Source organism: Tupaia chinensis, unplaced genomic scaffold (assembly GCF_000334495.1).
Source record: "Tupaia chinensis unplaced genomic scaffold, TupChi_1.0 Scaffold000140_1, whole genome shotgun sequence".
In the NCBI taxonomy this organism is placed as follows: Eukaryota; Metazoa; Chordata; class Mammalia; order Scandentia; family Tupaiidae; genus Tupaia; species Tupaia belangeri.
In genome coordinates, this window is record NW_006159610.1 from 2371440 (window position 1) to 2386869 (window position 15430).

Consider the following 15430-nt stretch of genomic DNA (forward strand, 5'->3'; position numbering starts at 1 on the left):
GTATTTGGGGCATAGATGTACGTGTACCTGGTATGTTATTCAAACCACTGGGGCTGGGATTTGAACTGTGTGGTTAGTTACGTGAGATCCAGCTGCCTTAACAACAGATTTCTTTTTATTTATTTATTTATTTATTTATTTTATTTATTTATTTTGGAGAGATTTTTACTATAGGGCACGTGCGCTTGCCAGACAGACAGAGACATAGAGACAGAAAGCGAGAAATCACCCCCCAGGGGGGATGGTCAGGCTGCAATCCCTTCTCCTCCATTCTCCTCTCAGGATCTTGGGCACGCACGCACATGTGCCCGGCGTGAGTTTCAAGCCACTGGATCCAGGACGTGAACCGCGGTCGACTGCATGGGAGTCCAGCGACATAGCCATTACGCTAACTGTTAGTTCCCCCTTAACCACAGATTTCTTAAGTAAAACAAAAGAAAAGGAAAACAAGAGAGAAAGGAGAAATCTATTCTGCATATTTCTGAAAAAATGAATTTATGCTCTCAAATAGAGATAGCAATTTCAAAAAATGTTTATACATTTATTCTATGAATGAGAAAAACCAAGATACAGCACCCTGACAGGGTCTTCATATTGCCTCAGCCAGCTCAGGTCATGGGCACTTGCACACCTAGAGTATTCTGGGAGGTCTCTGGCCTCAAACCAGCAACCTTCCCATGTGGGACTGCCTCATGGAATGTTGTGTGCCACTGCCTGGCATGAATATGCATGGGTGGATTTGGACTTTGTGAGCCACAAATTAGTGCATACTTTTTCTTTTTTAGAGAAATTTTTGCTCTAGGGCATTTACACTTGCCTAAGACAGCGAGAGAGAAAGCGAGAACCAGCCCCCCGCCCCCCGGGGTGGGGGATGGCCATACCACAATCCTTTCTCCTCATGAGATTTTGGGCACACATACATACATGTCTGGCATGAGTTTCAAGCTCCAAGGTTAAGGGCTTGAACCTAGCTCATCCTGTAGATTTTCTTTTTAAGAAAAGGAACACAGAATTAGGAATTCAAAATTAGGTACAAAGCCAAGAAGAGGCCAGAGCAAATGAAGGAGACTGAAAGCTACATTTCTGTGGTTTCATGATAAATCCACCTCCGTGAACATGGCTCTGGGGCTCTGGACCACCTGGTTCCTGATTCTCCAGCTTTTCCCACTGGGTTGTGGGGAGGTCCACTCTGAGTGTGCATAGACGGGTCTGGCTTCCTCCAGTTCTTGCACTGTTTTTTAGCCTCTTTTCCCACGGGGCCCTGGCTCATGCTTTCTCTGTCCAGAAAAGTTCTTTGTGCCCCACCATGACTGGAATTGTTATTTTCCTCCCTGTTTCTACCAGATATGTTAGTTGCTGTTTCTTCTCTCCTTAGAATAAATTGATGTGGGGATGGTAGAGTGGATAAAATATAGTCATGGCTCCTAGTTTATTCTCCTCTAAAATAATTATATCTCAATTTTATACTCATTGTTAACAAAGTAAAACTTACTATGCAACTGTATTCATCAGACTAAAATACAAAAAAGAAAGTTTCTTTAAAAGTACAAACCAAGGGTAGATTGGTAAATTTATGCAGCTAGAAAGACATAAGCAAAGCTCTTATTAAACATTCTGAAAATGATTAAAAACAGCCAGGTTCTTTACAATGACTCCCACCAGGAGACGGAAATGATTTCCCCTGTCCTTGACTCTACTGACCTGTGACTTACGTTGTCCAGTAGAATGTGGCACAGTGCCTAGAGCCCATGATACTCCTAAGGACCCATGACAATGCTTCTATTTTCATTGTCTTTTCAACCTGGAAGAAAATATAACTACAATAATGATGAATGTAATAAATCCAGATTTTTATATCAACACTATCATAAGATATGCTTAATTTTTGTTGTTGTTGCTTTTATTTTATGGAAGAAGAGACTCACAAAGGGAAAAGTTTCCAGAGCCCACAAATGTCATAATGTGGTCCTGGCTGTCGGCAATGGAACACAACACCCAGCCAACTTGAGTGTGGGTCTACTCCATGGCTGGGGTTCAGTTGGTCAGGAACTAAATATCTCTAGGTATGTTAAGAAAGAAGGAGGCCCAGGGCAGTTTCTTTCAGAGGAAGTCTGGGCACACTGCTGAAGAATAATTAAAAGCAAATTAGAAATTGCAAGAATGGGTGTAGGGCTGAGGAGAAGCCAAACATTTTTTAACTTGGAAAGGGAGCTGGGCCTGGAGGAACTAAGGCAGTGGGTGGATGGATTCTTTAGCCCAGACCAGGTGAGAGAAAGGTTCTTTTCTCCAAGGTGTGGGGACCCAAAAGGGAGATTCTTTGCTCTGGTTGGGTAAAGGCGGAAGAGGCTTGGAAAGCTTGTTCATGTGTCATATAGAAATAGGAAATAGTTCCTGGCAGAAAGCCTGTGTGTACTTCCACCACTGAGAAGAATTCTGTGACCTTGACTTCGATCACCGTATTCCTCTCCTTCAAAAGAAATAAATAGGACATCTTTCATCTGGACCAGTGATATACAATCCAGCAAAGGGGTCCTTTCATGAGGAATACAGTTTTATAAAATTCTTTAAACTATCTCCATTCTTAAAAAAAAAAAAATGAAACGGTATTTTTTCCGAGTGAGTGTGAGAGAGAGAAAGACAACACCTCCAGCAGGGGACCTGACATAATGATCCACCCCCAGCCCCAGCCAGCCTTGGATCACAGACAAACGGATGCCCAAAGTGTTCAAGGAGGTCTCTGTACATGAACCTGGAACCTCTTCAAGCTGTCAGTATTGCAGAGTGGTTGCATTATCACTGAACCACCATCCATCCTCCCCATCTCCATTTTAAAAGTTTATTTCTTCCATGAACGAGGGAGAAAGAAACTGTGGCAGAGTGATAGAAAGACACAGAGACAGCATCTGCAACAGGGTCTTGGTGCTATGATCCAGCCCCATCTTCATCCAGCCCCCGATTAGTCAGTCTTGGATGATGGCCTTGTGAGCACCTCGTGTAGTCAGGGAGGTCTCTAGATGCAAACCCAGAACCTACCTATGTGATACTTGAGCCAGCCTTGCAGAACCTCATGTTTCACTGATGCAACACCATCTAGATCCCCACATCTCCACTCTTGTAGGAAGCTATCTAAATGATCAGTTTCTGAGAGGAGTATTTCTTACCCATGCATTCTCAACAAAGGCAAAAACAAATCATCAAGCCCTTTTTTTGTAGTTGTATTTTCATCAGCTTCAAAGTGTCTTGGACCAAGAAATAATATTGAATCTGGATTGACTTCTTTGCAATATGGCTTAAGGCAATCATTTGCTTACTTTAGTATATATAAGTAAATGGGGTTTATTTCAAAAATAGATTCCCTTGGGAACCAGCAGTTAGCGTAATGGCTATGTCGCTGGACTCCCATGTAGTCGACCGCGGTTCGCGTCCTGGACCCGGTGGCTTAAAACTCACGCCAGGCGCGTGTGCGTGCGTGCCCAAGATCCCGAGAGGAGAATGGAGGAGAAGGGATTGCAGCGTGACCATCTCCCCTGGGGGGTGATTTCTCGCTTTCTGTCTCTATGTCTCTCTCTGTCTGTCTGGCGAGCGCACATGCCCTACAGTGAAAATCTCTCAAAAAAAAAAAAAAAAAGATTCCCTTAAACCACCCCACCCTCCCTATTCTGGTTCAGTAGATGTAGAATATGCATTTTAAACAACTATCTCAGCTCATTCAGCTTCCATGGTTTGTAGATCAGACTATGAGGAATATCCACATGGTGCTTGATATAATTGCTAAGTCTAGAGAAGGATTTCTTACCCTTACAGACACCTTCAGATCCCCTTGGGAACTTTATTATAACTACAGTAATTTCACTTTTGTGTAAATTCCAGAAATATGAACATATATACACCATAATCCATCCATAAGAGTATTTATAGTATCACAACTTCGTAAGAGTCCCTGACTGGAAATAGTTCTAATGCATATCAACAGCTGGAAAAAATATGAAACACATGTGTTTTTTTCCCCAGAAGGGCACTACGCAATTTTATGAATAAACAGACTACAACACCATTTAACAGAATGGGTAAATCTTACAAAATTCTTTTTAAGTGAAAAAAGCTAGACACAAAAAAATGCATTGTCTGGTTCCACTGAAACATTTAAATAAGGTTCAAACCAGACACAATTGCTCTATGGTGTTAGAAGTCAGGACAGTGGTTGCCCTTGGGGGTCTGGGAGTGACAGGGAGGGAGGGTGAGGGAGACTTCCTTGTCTGTAATGTTCCACTTCTTTTTATGGATGTACTTACATGGGAGTGTTAACTTGAAGAAATTTAACAGCCAATGCTCAGATTGTCTGGGTGTATATTTCGATAAATTATCTACTTGAGATGAAAAAAAATCGGTGGTGGAACCAGCAGTTGGCATAATGGCTCTGTCACTGGACTCCCATGTAGTTGACCACAGTTTGAGTCCCAGACCCTGTGGCTTAAACTCACGTGGGACACGTTTGCATGTGTGGCCAAGATCCTGCGAGGAGAATGGAAGAGAAGGGATTGAGGGGTAGCCATCAGCCCTGGGGCTTATTTCTCGCTTTCTGTCTTTTTGTCTTTCTGGGGAGCGCAAGTGCTCTATAGAAAAAACTTCTCATAAAAAAGAAAAAAAAAGTCAATGGCTGAGTCCTTCTCTAGTCCAATGAAATCTGAATCTCTAGTCCAATGAAATCTGAATCTCTAGTATGCAAGTATCTCGATAGGGGTAGTTCTGAGCATTAACAGCTAGAAGGTCGCCAGATGATTCTAGTGCATAACCAGGGTTGAGAATCACTATTCCAGAAAAAGACAAATCTGAGTTCATCAAAGGTTTTCACTTACTGATGTTGTAACTGTTAGGGTGACTGGCTATTCCAGGATGGATGTGGGCAATTTACCTAGCTTATCTGACTGAGCCTCTTCATCTATCTGTAAAATCGCTTTGACACTAAATAAAAAAATACACACAAAAGCATTTAGTGTACTAGTAAGGAATGGGCCAACCACGAGAGAAAATAGAAATGTAGAACCTTAATTGGGAACTCCTGTGTGAGGTTTGCTGGTCCGACAGAAAGTGAGAGAGAGGGAGGGAGATCGGCCAGAGAAGTAACGTATCGGGGTGGAGTTTAATGATTTTTATAAGGGAAGGGGAGTGTCTTAGGGGTAGAAACAGTCCGTATATAGTACAGGTTTAGGGGGAGAGCAGATTAGTGTGCTACATAACATCTGGTGACATGTGCAGAGTACCACGTGCAGCGTAGAGCGCATGTGCAGAGAGCGCGCGCGTGCTACATCCAGGTTAGATCTGAGTGCAGAGCAGGTCTGATGACAGACTAGATCCAGGTTGCATCAGCTGACTGTGGTGTGACGTCAAATCCCCACATTCAAGCTGCCAAGGCCTCTGGCCTAACAGTGCTGACTGATGTCATCCTGTCTTTCCATCTTCCACCCGGTATGTTTTCTCTTCTACTTCATCTCCCCTTTGTGTGACAGTCTAATCCTTTTTTTTTTTTTTTTTTCCTATTGGCAGAGGGTGCATGCCAAATAGAAGGGGAGAGAGAGAGAGAAAGCACGCTCTAAAGGGGCATGGTCACACCGCTACCTTCCACCATTTCCTTATCTGTCAGGATCCTGGACATTCAGGTACATGTGCCCCATGTGTCTCTCTAGCCACTAGGGCCAGGATTTGAACCACAGTTGGCCATGTGGAATTCAGCTTTCCATGTACAGCAATTATCTGCAGAGCTATTTACTGGCCGCAGACTGAGCCACATGCTTTACGCTATTTCCACTTCGGAATGTCTTCCTTCTTGAGGAAGAAAGGCATCTTCACCTATATGAGAATGTGGATTATGGGCAACGTATAGTGAACGCACAGCTTGGAGTCCTGGGCGTGTGGCATGACAACTAGACATGATGGATGGCATGTACACAGTGTCAGTGGGAATACGAGACACAAACACTAAGGGGCATGAAACCAATCACGTAAAGGAAAGGTACATGTGTATTTAATACCAATAAACAGGAGACAAGTCATTAAACATGTGAGCATTTTGATCCAAACCTGAGAAATGGAGATAAAACAGGATAAACACTTCAACCATACATCAGACAAACAAGGGTGGGCCTTGTATGAACCAATGCCATATATATGACAAGGACTGAGTCAGTTCATGCACTTGAGGCCAAAATAAACACATGACTGAATAAACATGCCAACTGATATTTAGAAATGTGTGTATTTTACTTACATATATACATATTACCAGAGGGTGTGTGCACTAGCCAGAGAGAGAGAGAAAGAGAGAAGGAGGGAGGGAGACAGCATCTCCCAATGGGGCACAATTGCTCCACAATCCTTTCTCTTCCAGTTTCTCTATCCTGTCACACAGTGTGTATTTCTAGCTCTAGGTCCAGGATTTGAACCAAGGTCAGTCATATGGGATCTGACTCTCTTCACTACTAGACTGTGGGGCCAGCACTAGAAATGTATATTTTTAAATGAAACGAAGATGAAAACTCAGGAAGTCAATGCACTTGGTTTTCCACAATATTCCAGAGACCTTGTTCCTGAAGACTCTCATGAGAACATGGTTTTCTAGGCAATAGAAGAAAAGTTTGAGACTCTAGACAACTTATTTTTCCTGAATTACAGGTCTGAGTATTTGATCAATTTGGAAATCTTGTTGCTGACCATGTGTCACTGTGAGTTGTCAATCTACAACTTTCTCACTAGAAAACAGTATAATCAACTTATACCTTCTGGAGTGAGAAATATGTGAATCAATAGAATAATCACATTAGACAATTCTCTCTAGACATGTCTAGGATTAGTACTGGGATGGATGAAATTACATTCTTTTTTTTTAATTGAGAGATAATTCATGTCTAAGAAACCATTTTAAAGTACACAATTCAGTGGCAATTAGTGTATTCACAATGTACTAAATGCAAACTTCACTTCTAACGTGTTCCAAACATTTCCATCACCCCCAAAGGAAATCCCATAATCACTAAGCAGTCACTCCTCATTACCTCTCCAGCCAGTCTGTGAAAACCACTGCTCTGCTTTCTGTTAGTATGGGTTTTCACATTGTGGATATTTCATATAAATGGAACCATACAATATGTGACCATTTGTGGCTGGCTTCTTTTACATAGCATAATGTCTCATTTTTATTGTAGCATGTATCAGCACTTCATTATTTTTTATGACTGAATAATAATACTCCATTGTATGGATGCATCCAGATAACTGGTAAAACACTCTCTCTGGATGTGCCTGTGAGGGTGTTTCTGGGAGAGATTAGCATTTGAGTTAGTAGATGGAGTATAGAAGATCAGCCCTCAACAATGTGGGCAAGTTTTACCCAGTCCCTTGAAGGCTGGGATAGAACAGGATCCAGCAGATGGTGCAATATATACCTGAACTCTCATGTATTTGACCACAGTTCAAGTCCTGGGCCCGGTGGCTTAAAACTCTTGCAGGATGTGTGTTCATGTGTGCCCAAAATCCTAAGAGGAGGATGGAGGAGAAGGGATTGTGGCATGTCTGTCCACCCTGGAGGGGGTGATTTCTTGTTTTCTGTCTCTCTGACCAGCGCATGTGCCCTATTGCAAAAATCTCTTTCTCTAATAAAAAAAAAATGAAGAAGACGACAAAAAGGTTAAGGGAAGATGAATTCTCTTTTGGGGGCCTTTTCACTCATGTTGGATTATGTCACTGGTTTATCTGGTTCTTCAGCTGTAGATAGCATATTTTGAAACTTCTCAGTGTCCTTAAGCAAGTGAACCAGTTTCTATAAAAATCTCCTCACTAGAGTTTCTCTGTGCACTCTGACTAATATTAGTTATGTCTGATCAGTTGAAGGCCTTAACAGAAAAATATTGACCTCCTCAGAAAGAGCAAGAATTCTGTCAGCAGATTGTCTTTGGCCTTGAACAATCACTCTTCCTTGTGTCTCTAGCCTATTGGTCCACTCCGCAGACTTTGGGGTTGCCCTTCCACAGTCATATATGCAATTGCTTAAATTAAATCTCTCTATATATGCCCCACTGTTCTGTTTCTTTGGTGAACCTTGACTAATACAAAAACGTTAAATTAGTAATTCTATTTCTAAAAATTTACTGTGTAGAAATGATCAAAGTTATTCAAATAATTTTTAAATGAGGATGCTGGTCTTCCTAGTGTTAATAATGCAACCTGGGTGGTCCTCTCCTTTCCCCACCATGGCGTGTGCTCGTCCACTGATATCAGTGTACTCTGAAAAGGGGGAGTCTTCTGGCAAAAATGTCACCTTGCCTGCGGTATTCAAGGCTCCCATCTGACGAGATATCGTGAACTTTGTTTACACCAACTTGCGCACAAATAACAGACAGCCCTATGCTGTCAGTGAATTAGCAGGTCATCAGACCAGTGCTGAGTCTTGGGGTACTGGGAGAGCTGTGGCTCGAATTCCCAGAGTCCGAGGTGGTAGGACTCACCGTTCTGGCCAGGGTGCTTTTGGAAATATGTGTCGAGGAGGTCGCATGTTTGCACCAACTAAGACCTGGCGACATTGGCACCGGAGAGTGAACACTACCCAAAAGCAGTATGCCATCTGTTCTGCCCTGGCTGCCTCAGCTTTACCAGCTCTAGCCGTGTCTAAAGGTCATCGTATTGAGGAAGTTCCTGAACTTCCTTTGGTGGTTGAAGATAAAGTTGAGGGCTATAAGAAGACCAAGGAAGCTGTTTTGCTTCTGAAGAAACTTTAAGGCCTGAAATGATATTAAAAAGGTCTATGCCTCTCAGCGAATGAGAGCTGGCAAGGGCAAAATGAGAAACTGTCGTCGTATCCAGCGCAGGGGACCTTGCATCATCTATAATGAGGACAGTGGTATCATCAAGGCCTTCAGAAACACCCCTGGAATCACTCTGCTTAATGTAAGCAAACTGAACATTTTGAAACTTGCTCCTGGTGGGCATGTGAGACGTTTCTGCATTTGGACTGAAAGTGCCTTCCGGAAGTTAGATGAATTGTATGGCACTTGATGGAAATCTGCTTCCCTCAAGAGTAACTATAACCTTCCCATGCACAAGATGATGAACACAGATCTTAGCAGGATCTTGAAAAGTCCAGAGATCCAGAGAGCCCCCCGAGCACCACACAAGAAGATCCATCGCAGAGTCCTGAAGAAGAATCCACTGAAAAACCTGAGAATCATGTTGAAACTTAACCCATATGCAAAGACCATGCGCTGGAACACCATTCTTCGCCAGCCCAGGAATCACAAGAAATGGCTGCGTAAAGTGACAGCAGCACTAGAGGCCAAATCTGATGGGAAGGGGGTTGGAGGCAAGAAGCCTGTGGTAGGGAAGAAAGGAAAGGCAGTTGGTGCTAAGCAGCAGAAGAAGCCTTTGGTGGGAAAAAAGGCTGCAGCTACCAAGAAGCCAGCAGTTGATAAGAAACCAGCAGCTGACAAGAAGCCAGCAGAAAAGAAATCTACCACAGAAGAAAAGAAATCTGCTGTATATACCCTTAACATTTGTTTATTCTGTAAAGATTACATCATTTTGGACAGCTTATTTTGAATAAACATCTTGTTCAAAGCAGCAGTTTAAAACATGAAAAAAAAATAATGCAACTTGAATTGTAATGGCCTGTAAGTATAAGTGGGACCATATGAATAAATACCAATATAATTGTCCAAGTCTTCCTCTTATTTTCTCAGCAGACTCTCCTTCCAATCTCCTTACTCTTCAAAACAGCAAGAAAACAAAAACAAAACAAACAAACAAAAACTACTCCTGGCCCATGTATTTCTAGAAGTCCCTAGATTTAGAAGTTTTAAGATATACCCTCAAGTTCTTTGATGCTCTTCACTTCAAAATGTGGAGTCTAATTCTTCCCTTAAATATAGGCTGTACCTAGTGACTCCCTTCTAAGTAATAGAATACGACAAAAGTGAGGGTGTCTGACATCTGACAGTAGGACATAGAAGGCATTGTGGCTTCTTCCTTGCTCTCTCCCTCTCAGTTCATCTTGTCTGGAGAAAGCCAGCTGTCCTGCTGTGAGGACACTCAAACAGACCTATGGAGAGGTGCGAATACTGAGGAACTGAACACTCTGGTCAACAGCCCTGTGAGGGCACATTTCAGAGGTGCACCCACCAGCTGTCCAGAGCCTTCAGATCACTGCAGCCCTAGCTCACATTTGCAACCTCATGAGAGAACCTTCTTATGTTCATAGGCCCATATCTTTGGCCATCACCTGCCACGTACCAGGCATTACTTTTTGCAGTGATTCTATGAAATCTTGTAGGCACTGTTCCATTTCTGGACATGATTTTCCCTTCAACTGGTATCACTATCACCAATATACCACCACCATTTCCTGTCAGTTATTATAGTATCTCTCCTTCTTTGGTGATTACGGAGGTGGTAAATAAGAAAAATACTGGGGTGGGGTGATGGTAGCAGAATAGGAGTTGTTATGGAGCCTCTGGGCTCTTGAAGACCTGTCTGCATCTTTGCTTTGTCACTTGATCTTTGATCTCTTTAATTCTCAGCTTTCTCCTCTGTAAAATGGTATTATTAATCATACCCACTATATAGCACGGCACGATTAAACCAGGAAATGCAGATACATTATTTATGGTATTATTAATCATACCCACTATATAGCATGGCACGATTGAATCAGCACAATCCCTAACTTTAAACAAATGGTCACAGGACCAGCTGGATTGGATTCAAATCCCTACTCTATCACATATTTTGAGCAATCTATGTGTCTATGTGTCAGTTCCTCATCTGTGCAATAATGATAATAATAGTATCTACCCAAGAAGTTATTTTGAAGAGTAAATGAACAAATAGGATAATTATGTGATACACGTAGCTGAGTACTTATTTAAAAAAACAAAATGAATAAGAATGTGCTGGGCTTATATCACCCTTTTCTTCATCTGAAAACTAAGTCTTTTTGTTGTTGTTGTTTGTTTGTTTATTTTAAGCTGGGTAAGATTTGTGCCATCTTTCCTTGAGATAAGTTCTGAACCAGGAGTTTCCTCAGTTCATCAAAGAAATAAAATATTTTATAAATAAAATTAAAGTTTATCTTTAATGGCATGAAGAAAAAATGGACAGGGCGCAACTGCTTCAAACAGATTATGCCCACTTCCGAAAAGGTTTTATGTTACACTCTGGCTTACACTTGCCTTCTTTATTTCACTTTGGCTTTCATTTATTTCAGGATTAAAATTTACCACATTTAGAATTTCTTCTTTCTAGGTGTCAGCTGGATTTAGGGAGGACTTGCAAACTGTCATGGTGTGGGAGAGGCTTGGTTGTGGATTACCATCTATATAGTAATGTCTTAGTCATTTTCTATAGCTGTAACTGAATACCACAGTTCTTCTTTTATAAAGAAAAGAAGTTTATTGAGGACTAGCGGATGGCATAATGGTTGTGTCGCTGGACTCCATGTAGTCGACTGTGGTTCAAGTGCCAGACCTGGCAGCTTCAAACTCACAGCAGGTGCATGTGCGTGTGTGACCAAAATCTTGAAAGGATTGTTTTATTTAGGCCTCTCTGTCCCTTTGGCAAGTGCATGTGCCCTATAGCAAAAATCTCTCTTAAAAAAAGAGAAAAAGTTATTTAGCTCACAGTTTTATTCTAGACTCTGGGAAATTTAAGGTGAAGTGGCTGCATCTCCTTAAGGTCTTCAAGCTTCATCATACCATGGTGGGAAAGTGAAAGTGTAAGCGTCCACACACGAGCAGAGTACGAGAGTAAGTCAAGAACAACTCATGCTCTCAAGAACTAATTCACTTCTGCATGGACAAACTCACTCAGCAACAACCCATTAATCCATGAATTTATGAGCTCTTATGATCTAATCATCTCTTAAATGTCTCACCTGGTCCAATCTCTTAATCTCATTGCAATGTGGATTATGTTTCCAACACATGAAGTCTAGGGGGACTATATTTAAATGATAGCAGCTGGTTTCCCCTGAGATGGGATTTATGTATCTGTCCTGGGTATAGCCACTCCTTTGTGTAGTCATGGAAGATGCCTGTATCTCCATTGAATACCTAGTTATATACCCACTGCATACTCTGTCATCTAGCTCTTCTGAATAGGATGTACACGCTACAACCTCCATAATTCCACATATAAGTGCATGGGCTCATGAACTTTCTTCCTTTCAGCCAGCTCTTTCAGTGGACATGAATGACTGGGAAGCTCTCCCAGTGCTGGTCCTCCAACCCACTCACCTACACATCTCCTATTCTGCTAGAACACCTTCTACTCATAGTGACTCTGTTAGGATCCAGAACTCCTGTTCTAGACTCAATATCATCCTCCTAGACTCACCTTGAGAAGTGGAGCACAGACCTCCTCTGTTCTGGGATCTCCCAACTCAACTACGTATACCGAGATGTGCCCCATATTATTTCTATATGTGGAGATATGGATCATTTTAATTTTCTTACACAATCTTTTCTGCATTCTCTGCATGATTTTCTTTCCTTTTTTTACTTAGAGCACATATTGCTATTATAATATTGAGAAATATAAGTTGTAAACACTTTATAAATTATTACTGAGATATTACAATGGGATAAGGATGCTGTATTATACAAATGGCATTGGGACAATTTTCCATTTGAGTAATAGTGAATATGACTCACATCTCACATGATAAACTGAAATAAATGTTCCTTGACCACATAATCTCACTTTTGAAGCTCTAACCCAAAGAAGTATACCAAAATGTGTCCAGTATTGTTCCTTAAAATATTATTTATTTGTAATGGACTATAGGAAAAGGATTATCCTTTTTCTATTCACTATAAAGGGTTATAGCCAAAAATCCTATACCAAAAGACAGGTAAATGAGAGAAAAGCATAGCAAATTTATTTGATCATAGTTTTACATGCTGAGGAAACTTCAGACTGAAGATTCAAGGACACAGGGAAAACTATATGATTTTGTTCTTAGGTTCAATGAAGCAGGGACAGATGCATAGAAACACAATTGGACAGAAAGGATATGAGCCAACACATATAGACTGAGGGGAAAAGCTAGTGAATCCTGTCTAGATTCTTCTTGGCCTCTCTATGCAGTGTTTATTTCTCCCATGGTGACAGTTGTCAGAAACAAAATGGAGTAGCTTATGTCAACCTGGGCTAAACCAAGCCAGGAAAGGCCATGTAGGAGGTGTATTTCTCACTCTAGCATGTCTAGTAACATTTACTGTCACAAAGACTCTGTCAGACCACAACCTTGCACAAAGAGCACTGCATCCTGACACATGGACTAATTCAACAAGGACATCTTCCCAGAAACTGCCTGTGCAAAAGTAGACTGATAACTCCCTTGTTCTAGATCCTGGTAGCCAAGGATAATTGTCCCAAAGCAACTGATTGATTTCTTTTTTTCTCTGTCCCCTATGCTTGTGGTTTTTGTCTTTAAAACCTGTCTAAGGATTATAAGAACTCATGTTAGGGGCCTACCCAGGTGGCAGGCCTCAAACCTTTCCTTTGACATAATTTGCCTCAGTTTACCTTTTAGACTGGCACTGGTAATGGGAGGACCACCCCCACCAGCCCTCAGAATGAGGGTCTTAATTTCTTTCTGACCAGTTGTAACACAGTACAGTAGAAGGGGAAGTTTCAGTAATATTGTTAGATTCTATGGCTGGCTTTAGGATAAAGGGGTTCTAGTTTCTATGCTACATCTTGAGAAAAGAGGAATTCTAATTTCTATGGCTTGTTTCAGAGGAGAATTAGGGTGAGAGACAGGAGGGCAGTAGGAGGTCAGTGAGAAACTGCTTCTGACGCTGGTTCTGAGGATTTCACTTCAAGGTCTACTTTCCTGAGATTCCACAGACACTAACTGGAAACAACCTAAATGTCTAAGAACAGAGGAAATGTTAGAGTAAAGTGTGAGATGTCTATAAAACAGAATCTTTTACAAACATTAAAAATTATGTTTTGTGTGAAAACATTTTTTTTTTAAATTGCCATAGGACACACATGCTTGCTGGAGAGAGAGAGAGAGAAAACAAGACTCCACCCACCCCGTATTATGGAGCGCGCATCAAGTCGCAATCCTGTCTCCTCCAGTTCTCCTTCCTTTAGGGATTTTAGACACCTTTGCACATGTGCCCTGAGTGTTTCTCAAACCACTGGGGCTAGGACTTGTACACATGGCTGGCCATGTAGGATCCAGCTCACATAACCATTAGACCATGGGCTAGCCTACAAAAATAAATTTTCTATTTTTTTAAAAGTGAGATTTATGCTATAGAACACGTGTGCTCACTGTACAGACAGAAAGGGAGCCTCACCTCCCATCCCCTCCTAAGGGGTATGGCAATGGTGCAATCCCTTCTCCTCCTGGTATTTTCTTCTCCTTCATTCTCCATTTTGGGTATGTATGCCCGCATGTGCAGTGTGAATTTTTCTTTTCTTTTTTTTTTTTTTTAAGGATTAGTTTTTATTTGAGTTTATTCATTTATTTATTTTAATTTTACCAGAGAAGGACAGAGAGCAAGAGCGAGCGAGTGAGAGAGACAAAGCAAGTTGCCAGGTCTGGGACCCGCCTTGGTTGGTCATATGGGAGTCCAGTGCTCTTAATCACATTGCCACTTGCTGGACCAGTGTGAATTTCTAGCCCCCAAGTCCCAAACCACGGTCAGTCATGTGGGAGTGCAGCAATGTAACTATTAGTCTATCTGCTGGTCCTGTATAAAAATAATTTTAAGAGGAGTTTTGTAAATTTATAGAAAGCTTTGTTTTGTGGTGGTAAGTTTAAGACTGTGTGTGTAGTGTATTATATACATAAAAATGTGTATATATTTTTGCACTGGAGACAAAATTCTGACTAGATTTCCTATTCTAAGATACTTTCTAAGGAACTTGGAGGAGTCACGTCTACAAACATTTATCTTGCTGTAGCAGGTTGACTTGGCCCAGCGATTGTGGGATGTTCCCTATCTCCTGTCTAGATAGAGAGGGTTCCCTGATAGCATTTTATGATATTCGGTAACGTTTTCTTATCTCTGTTTAAATAAAATACAGGCATTCCTTTGCTGATTCTTAAGTTGTAGGGGAATAAAGACTTGTGTTTTTAACCAATTACTAACCTTCAATTTCTAAACCCACCTATAACCTAGTAGAAGCTCCTATTTGTAGAGACGCTGCCTTTTGGGCCAAGCCAACGCAAGAACTTGTTATGCTGGTGTGCAATTTTGTCTGCGTTGCCTGCTCTCAAAACTAAATTAAGGGGTCCCACAGGTGGCATGGTGGTTAAGGGCTCTGGACTCTCAAATGACAGACTGCGATTAGAGTCCCAGACCTGGTGGCTTCCTTTCTCAGTTTCCCTCCCTCCCTCTCGCTCTCTGTCTCACTCTCTCTCTCTCTC

General features: G+C 41.6%; 1 pseudogene; it reads left to right on the plus strand.

Moving 5' to 3' along the window:
• Positions 1-8223: 8223 nt before the first annotated feature.
• LOC102495249 (60S ribosomal protein L4 pseudogene) lies at positions 8224-9621 on the plus strand (annotated as a pseudogene).
• Positions 9622-15430: the final 5809 nt, after the last annotated feature.